Raw genomic sequence first — 9234 nt, 5'->3', positions numbered from 1 at the left:
TAAGGTTTCTTGCAATCTGATACAAAATTATTGGCATTCAAGCTTTGTGAAACAGTAGACCGAATTACAATTTATGTCCCTTTCATGAGAGATGATTACAGTCATATCTCTCTGTAACAGCATCCCTATATAACAACATTTCACTATAAAAGCGAAACTTTTCCAGAACCAATTTTCGTGTTATGTTATAATTTATGTTCTCTATAACAGCAATTCGCTATAACATTCAAAACATTTCGGAACAAACGAGGCAGTTAAAGATAGGTTTGACTGTATTTGCTTTAAACAAATTTATTTTTAGGCAAGCTAAGCTTTATAAACAAATAGAGTAAAATCTATCTGGCTGATGAATAGAGCACTACAACAAGTTGTCTTTGCACTTGGCAGTACGTAATAGTTGGCACCTTAATTAACTAATTAATTATTGTTGATGATTAATCATCAATCTTTCTTGATTAACCAATAGTAAATCAACTAATTTCGTGGGAAGATGGGTTAGAGTGAGAAGCTCTTCCCTCTCTCTAAGATAAACACATCTCTAAATCATCTCCCTAGGGTTTTCTTCAACCTTGGAAACCTTCTCCAAATGAACACTTACAACCCTACCAAGCCAAGCCAAACTAGAACTACCATTCATCCACCAGAAGCAGAAACAACTCCTATTCCTTCAATGGAATGATTAGCCAATTCCGCCCCAACCAAACCCATAACGGACATAGAAATATGTACAGATCAGCACCCAAGCGAATACTCAAACGGGGAAAACGACCCTAACACCAGTAATACAAAGAAGATGTCCTTCTCAGACACCCTAAAATCGAATAGAATCTGTGACCAGGATGGAAGCCAAATCATAGTTCAACGAAACATGGATCTTTATGAACCTGAAGATAAGATTAACAACTACCCAGACCCCGACCTCTTCATCCCAATCACCATCGGATAAGGAACGACTCTATAAAAATTGGACCAACGCCCTCACTATTAAAATGTTTGGTAGAAGAGTTGGGTACCAATTTTTCCAAAAGAAATTACATGCGATATGGAAACCAACCGAGACACTATCTCTTATTGACCTAGGATGTATACTTGATAAAATTTACAAAGGAAGAAAACTATCGCAAAGCTTTACATGAGGGCCCATGGTTCATTGGGATCCAATTCCTCACGGTAAGGAAATGGGAGCCCAGATTTGTAGCATCGAAAGTTGCGCTGACATACTCAGCTATTTGGGCAAGACTCCTGGAGCTACCTACCGAATTCTATGACTACGATATATTACAAAAAATTGGAGAAAAACTAGGACAACTAATACGAATAGATGCTTGCACAAAATCTGCGATGCGAGGAAAATATGCTCGTCTTTGCATTTTAGTACACATAGAAAAACCGCTCAAAACCTACATTGTTGTTGGCAAACCCATCCAAAATATATGAAGGTTTCAACTTACTTTGTACAAACTGTGGAAGGCTTGGCCATGGCCAAAACTACTGCCCATATCAAAACCCTAAAGCAATTGACCAAAGGGAAACGGGCAGTCAAGAACAAAACCAAGTGGAAAGCATCACACACCAAATTGACCAATGGACCATAGTGTCACACCAAAGGAAAACAACAAAAACCGCCCAATTACCCTCCCAACCCTAACCCTAGCAGGAACCTACAAGAACCTAAGAATGCATCTATCGGAACCCCTAATACCAATCTGGTGCAACGGACTAAAACAAACCTAGACACCACCCCAAACCCAACCAAGGAACCATAGGGGCTTTAGGAAAGAACCCATTTCAAATCCAGCGGTTACTACCCTAACCCCAAAAGACAGTACCTCTCGACCAAAAGCCTACAAAATAACTGAGCTCCATGAAAAGTTGATCTGGGCATTAGTGTAGGTCTTCAACACCAAAATAGTACCCACACCCCAAACCTTTCCACATTGGACCAAAACATGAACAACCTAAAAAAGGAAACATACCTCATAAATCCTAGCTTTTACTCACAAGAACCCTTGGGCATTAATACCTCCCAAACAAAAGACCTAATACACCTATCATCAAGTGTGACGGCAGGAGAAGACACAAAGGTACAAATTATGGACATAGATCCCTCCTTTCCCATATCCAATCAATATTCCTCATTAATGCAAGACAAAATTAGCCCACAAAAATAGACCACTACCCCAACCCAAAAACCTAGTAGCCACAAAGAAATCAACTATAGTACAAATCATCCTCACACCTTATCAATTAGTCTTCATCCCATTAATGAACAAAACAATTTGAAAACCATGACGAAGGAAACGGTTACCAAGGTCAATGATCCAAACATATTAGGTACGGATACCTTGCTATTATATACTAACAATGTTCTTAACTCCCTTCCCCTACAAGACACAATTCATAATAAAGAAAAAATGTACAATGCCAAGACTCCCACCCAACAACCACAACAGGAGGTGTCACGACCCAAAATCCACTAAGGGTCGTGGTGGCGCCGGACACCTCTGTCAGGCCAGCCCACTAGATTATCAATTAGTTCCTCTTTTAATACTTTTGAAAATCTAAGGTTTTTCCTTCCATTTTCATAAATAAAAGTTCACTACTTGAATTCAAATTTAAATAACAACAATTAGTACAAATCCGTTGAAATCCATCCCAGAAACCCGGTGTCACAAGTACATGAGCAACTATCGATAAGGAAAGTAAAATACAACATCTGTCCGAAATACAGTGGACAGGGAATAAATAATAAAATGCTGAAAGGAACTACACTGGCTGCGGGTCGTCTCGAACAATGCAGCTCACCTAGTCCCAGAGTCGTCCGCGCTGTTACGCCCAATAGGCTGCTAGAGGTATATATACCTGTGCAACAAAAATGCACAGAAGTGTAGTATGAGTACGTAATGAACGTGTACTCAGTGAGTATCCCGCCTAATCCCGAAGGGGTAGAGACGAGATGGCCAACTCCGACACTCACTAGAGGTCAATTAGCAATATTCTATAAGTGCGAGGAAAATCATGGATTTGTATAGAAGTTCTGATTGTGAAGCCAGAAAAACAGGTAAACACCTTCAACAATAAATCCAGGGATTCTAAAGTTTGTTCTTTATTATCTTATCAGTTTATATCAAGCCACGTAGGGCCAATTCCACGTTTACAATTTTCAAGTAACAGATAAACACGCGCAAATCATGTCGAGGTCGACGGTCCGCTCCAACAGAAATGTAAATTGTGCACTGTCGAGGGTCGAACGGCACGAACCATAGATGCATCTATTCTTACCGAGGCATTCGGCCCGTTCCATAAATAAACACATATCCTGCTCGCGGATCATCCATGCTACGCAGGCACACATAAAATACATGCTCAATCAGTCAAATAAGAACTTATCGGGGAATATTTATTCAAATAAAACCAATTCTCCTTTAACAATTCAAGAAATGAAGTTTAATCCTTTTAGAAATTAACCTACTAATTCGATGTAAGTTAAACAATTCGAGCTACCAATGGGTTCACAATTAATCCACGTGCAACATGTTTTTGGGTCCTAACTACCCGGACAATAACATAATAGTAGCCACGCACGGACTCTCGTCACCTCGTGCGTACGTAGCCCCCACAAATAGGAGCACATAATCAATTACTTCACCTATGGGGTAAATTTCCCCTCACAAGATTAGAAAGGAGACTCACCTCGCTTCGAAGACTCATAACCGGCATTCTACATTCTTCCGAAGGCTTGAACCGACGCACAATGCACCAAAACTAGCCAATTCACGACAAACTAATGAGAACATGCTCAAATACTTGTTAGAAATTCAAATTATATAGATTCCCAACTCCGCTTAGTGAAATGACCAAAATACCCTCGGGCCTACCTGCCCGGATTCCGAAATTTCTCGAAGAAAAAGGTTACCCATGACCTTAGGAACTCAAATATATAATTTTCTCCTAATTCCATACTCAAAATCGTAATCAAAATCCAAGATTTCTAGTTTCCTAGGTTTTCAACCAAAACCCCAAATTTAGACTAATTTTCATACTTAAATCCATACATAATTGATATATTTAACACAAAAGTGACGGGGATAACTTACCTTGACATTGATGACGAAAATCCCCTCCTTGAAGCTCTCCAAAATCGCCCCAAGCCATGAAAAATGAGAGAAATGAACTCCCAATCACGATTTTAAAACATGCCTACTGCCCAGCATTTTCGCTTCAGCGGAACCCTGTCCGCTTCGGCGGTCCCGCTTCTGCGGACCGCTTGCCGCTTCTGCGGCTCCCATCCACTCCAGGCCTTCCGCTTCTGCGGTCAGCCTACCGCTTCTGTGGTTCCGCATCAGCGGATCAAGGGCCGCTTCTGCGGTCCTGGCTGCCCTCGCCCTCGTCCGTTTCTGCGGCTTCTTCTTCGCTTCTGCGGGGCCGCTTCTGCGGTCCTATTTCCGCAGAAGCGGAAATACCAGATACCAGATCCCTTCAGCTATTCTTCAACTTCCAAATTTGATCTGTTAGCCACCCGGAATCTACCCGAGGCCCCTGGGACCCCAACCAATCATACCAACCAATCCCAAAACACATTACGGACTTGCTCGGGGTCTCAAATCACATCAAACAACGCTAAAATCATCAATCGACCCCCAATCCAAGCTTTATGAACTTTAGAACTTCCAACTTCTACTTGCGATGTTTAAACCTATCAAATCACGTCCGATTGACTTCAAATTTTGCACACAAGTCATATTTGACATTACGGACCTACTCCAACTTTCGGAATTGGATTCCGACCCTGATATCAAAAAGTCAACCTCCAGTCAAACTTCCCAAAAACCTTCAAATTTCTATCTTTAGCCAAATGGCTTCAAAATGTCCTACGGACCTCCGAATTCACTTCCGATCGCGCCCCCAACTCCAGAATCACCATACGTAGCTATTCACAGTCTCGGAATTCCAAACGGACATCGATAACTCTGAATGCACTTCGAACCAACTTTTGAAATTCCTTCTAAAATGCTAACCTCCACAACAGGCGCCAAAACACTCCCGGGTTATCCAAAACCCGAACCGGGCATACGCCCAAGTCTAAAATCATCATACGAACCTACTGGAACCTTCAGATCCTGATTCCGAGGTTGTTTACTCAAAATTCCAACCCTAGTTCATTCATTCAACTTTAAGCTTCTCAAATGAGAATTCTCTTTCTAAATCAACTCTGAACTTCCCAGAACTTAATTCCGACCACGCGAACCAGTCACAATTCCTGAAATGAAGCTGCTCATGGCCTCAGACTGCTGAATGACGTGCTAGGGCTCAAAACGACCGGTCGGGTCGTTACATTCTCTCCCACTTAAACAAACGTTCGTCCTCGAACGTGCTGAGAACTATGCTGGAGTAGTCTGAAATCATTGTTTAACACCTTGTGCACCTTCCCGTGCTACCACAGCTTAGTTGAGCACATCAGCTCGATCAAATTTTGAAGATTATCCCTTTTTATTAAAGCAAATAAGCCTTAGGGCCCAATCCCAACATCCGGAATTCTATGCCCGACCTGCTTCCAACATACAATCACAAAATCGATCACTACATGCTGTACCCAAACATGACTGCATATCTTTGCTGAATTCGCACTTTCCCTCATTTTACTCACTGGATCACGATAACATTTTCTGTTCAACTTAGTCGAAATTCCACGAATCTGGTGCTCCCATTGCACCCCATAACATACACAGGTCTTACTCCCACTCTTACAACACTGCCACAACGGAAGAGATGTGAAGAAATTCATAATCACTGCCGAGTTAATCAATCATTGAGTCTATACTTCTGGCAAGAAACATTGCCATATTCTGAAACAAGTGGAGATCTTGCTCCTTAACATACTCTATATAGTCAGATTGCACTAATCCTGATTCCAATGGGCTCACCTCACCTAGTACTAACTCCTCATGCCATAAGCCACCCCGGACATAATCAAAAGTCTCATGTGATACCACAATGTGCCAATAGGCTGCCATTTTAAAATGCGATACAAAAAGAAAAATGAACTCTGAAGAGAATTATCTAACTCCCGCACTAATACGTACTTCCCTTAGAAAATAGGAAACATAACACAATAAACAGATATGGGAAACTATACTGAACATTACGCTGTTGCGGCGCGCAACCCGATCCAAACAACATATCCATGGCGGCGTGCCAACCGATCCAAACGTAGAACTCACATAAGGAGATATACATCGAGCTAAATTTGCTCATTACAACAACATACCAAATATCGGTCATAAGCACGCTAAGTGCATAATACCATCCCTGGGGGAACATATAGCGTCATAAGCTACAAAGCTCAAGCGCAACTAGGGTGCGATATACAGACTAAATCTCGAGAGCCATCCTGTTCATAGTACATTATCTCTGCACGGATCTTTAACACATAAGAAATTTCTCAAGCCGTCTCGCAACTCTCACGGCGCAATGCATCAATACATGGAATATCTGACAACGAAATAACACCCTGACTACCCCATAAGGAGCGCATTACTGAAATGAACACAACTGGCCTAACATAGAGCCCAAATTCACATTTACACCCATCCACCGACCTCAAGTCGATCCTGATCATATCAAACTAAGCCAATAACCTTTCAAAGGTCCATNGCTGCCCTCGCCCTCGTCCGCTTCTGCGGCTTCTTCTTCGCTTCTGCGGGGCCACTTCTGCGGTCCCATTTCCGCAGAAGCGGAAATACCAGATACCAGCTGCCTCAGCACTTCTTCAAACTTCGGATTCGATCCGTTAGCCACCCGGAATCCACCCGAGGCCCCCGGGACCCCAACCAATCATACCAACCAGTCCCAAAACACATTACGGACTTGCTCGAGGCCTCAAATCATAACAAACAATGCTAAAACCATGAATTACACCCCGATTCAAGCTTTATGAACTTTGAACTTTCCAACTTCTATTTCCAATGTTTAAACCTATCAAATCACGTCCGATTGACTTCAAATTTTGCACACAAGTCACATTTGACATTGCGGACCTACTCCAACTTTTGGAATCGGATTCCGACCCCGATATCAAAAAAATCAACATTCGGTCAAACTTCTCAAAAACCTTCAAATTTCTATCTTTAGCCAAATGGCTTCAAAATGACCTACGGACCTCCGAATTCACTTCCGATCGCGCCCCCAACTCCAGAATCACCATACGAAACTACTCCCAGTCTCGAAATTCCAAACGAGCATCGATAACTCTGAAATGCACTTCAAACCAAACTTTTGAAATTCCTTCTAAAATGCTAACTTCCACAATAGGCGCCAAAATGCTCCCGGGTTATCCAAAACCCGAACCGGGCATACGCCCAAGTCCGAAATCATCATACGAACCTGCTGGAACCTTCAGATCCTGATTCCGAGGTCGTTTACCCAAAATTCCAATCTTAGTTCATTCTCCCAACTTTAAGCTTCCGAAATAAGAATTCTTTTCCCAAATCAACTCTGGACTTCCCGAAATTCAATTCCGACCACGCGTACAAGTCATAATACCTGAAATGAAGCTGTTCATGGCCTCCGACTGCTGAACGGAGCGCTAGTACTCAAAACGACCGGTCGGGTCGTTACAGGAGGTATCCAGGTCTCGAAGGTATGTGTGGACACGACCATAAAATGCAAACCAACCCCAAACTCCTGTGCTCTTCACCATGAGGCCCATTTAAGCAGACTATGCACCCCAATCTTGGCTGGAATGGGGGTTGATGGGCCAAGCCTTGAACATAAGTCTACAACTGGAGGGGAGAGACATAATAGTCCAAATAGGAGACCCAAGCTACCTAGCCCAGATAGTAGCGGAGGGCCTCCAACTGGGCCTAAGCAATGTAATGGTTCAACCATGGATGCACTTCCACCATCTCCACCCTTACCCGCACCCTATGCCTCTGAACTCAAGCTCTCATCCATCACCATGGAGCCTTCAAGCATGGCCTCAGCACAACTGTCACGACCCATTTCCATAGTAGGCCGTGATGGCGCCCAACACCATTGCCAGGCAAGCTAATGCGGAAAATACTAACTAAACCTTCTCTTACTTTTACTCCGAAATAGTTGGGAAAATTCTTTCAGTTGAAATAAAATCAGAAATGATTAATAAAGTAGCGAAAATCATACAAACCCCGAAAATAATACCGTCTACCAATGTGTGTGCCAAGACCTGGTGTCACAAGCTGTGGGCAACTAATAGAATATACAAAAATAATCATACTATCCTACTGTCCGAAACGGAATAGACAACAAAAAAATACATAAGAATGACTTCTTCAGGCTGCTGAACGGCATGGAAGAGAAGCAGCTCACCGTAGAAGTTTTGAGTCCGCTCAGATATACGCACCAGACAGATAGCAGATACACCTGCCTCAGACCCTGTACAATTAGGTACAGAAGTGTAGTACGAGTACATAAACAATATGTACCCAGTAAGTATCCCGTCTAATCTCGAAGAAGTAGAGATGAGAGGTCGACTTGACACTTACTAGGGTCAAATAATGTGAGAAGAATTTTATAAATAGCATGGATAGCACAAGTTAATAGCATTTAACAGATCATGGCATACCAATTCTTTCCCAAGTATTTTCATGGATAATCACCTATATTTCAAGCAAATATGGAATTTAGTCCTCAGAGAAACGCTAAGGAAAACATATGCAAGTAACACCGTNCGAGGGTCAAACGGCTCGAACCATAGATGCATCTATTACCCCGCTCGCGAATCATCCATGCGACGCGGTCAAATATAAATAAACTCATCAACAAGCAAACAATAATATATATATATATATATATATATATATATATATATATATATATATATATATATATATATATTTGAGGAGTAGTTATTCACAGGACTACCCAATGTTCTCTTTTAAAAGACCAAACAGGATAAGGTTCCTTTACTAGTCTCATTTACATTAATCAAAATAGCTTATACCAATCCGAATTTATCATCAAATTACAAGAATATCACGTAGAGCATGCTTATGGGTCCTAGACTGCCCAAACGTAACATAATAGCCGCTACGCACGGACTCTCGTCACCTAGTACGTACGTAGCCCCCGCATATAATGACAATTAATTCAATTATTATACCTATGGGGACAATTCCCTCTTACAAGGTTAGAAAGGAGACTCACCTCGCTCCAAAGTGCACTTCCAATTCAAAGAACGAGTCCAAGCCCTCAATT

The sequence above is a fragment of the Nicotiana attenuata genome, unplaced genomic scaffold (assembly GCF_001879085.1).
Source record: "Nicotiana attenuata strain UT unplaced genomic scaffold, NIATTr2, whole genome shotgun sequence".
NCBI lineage: Eukaryota > Viridiplantae > Streptophyta > Magnoliopsida > Solanales > Solanaceae > Nicotiana > Nicotiana attenuata.
This window is presented reverse-complemented; position numbering follows the sequence as displayed.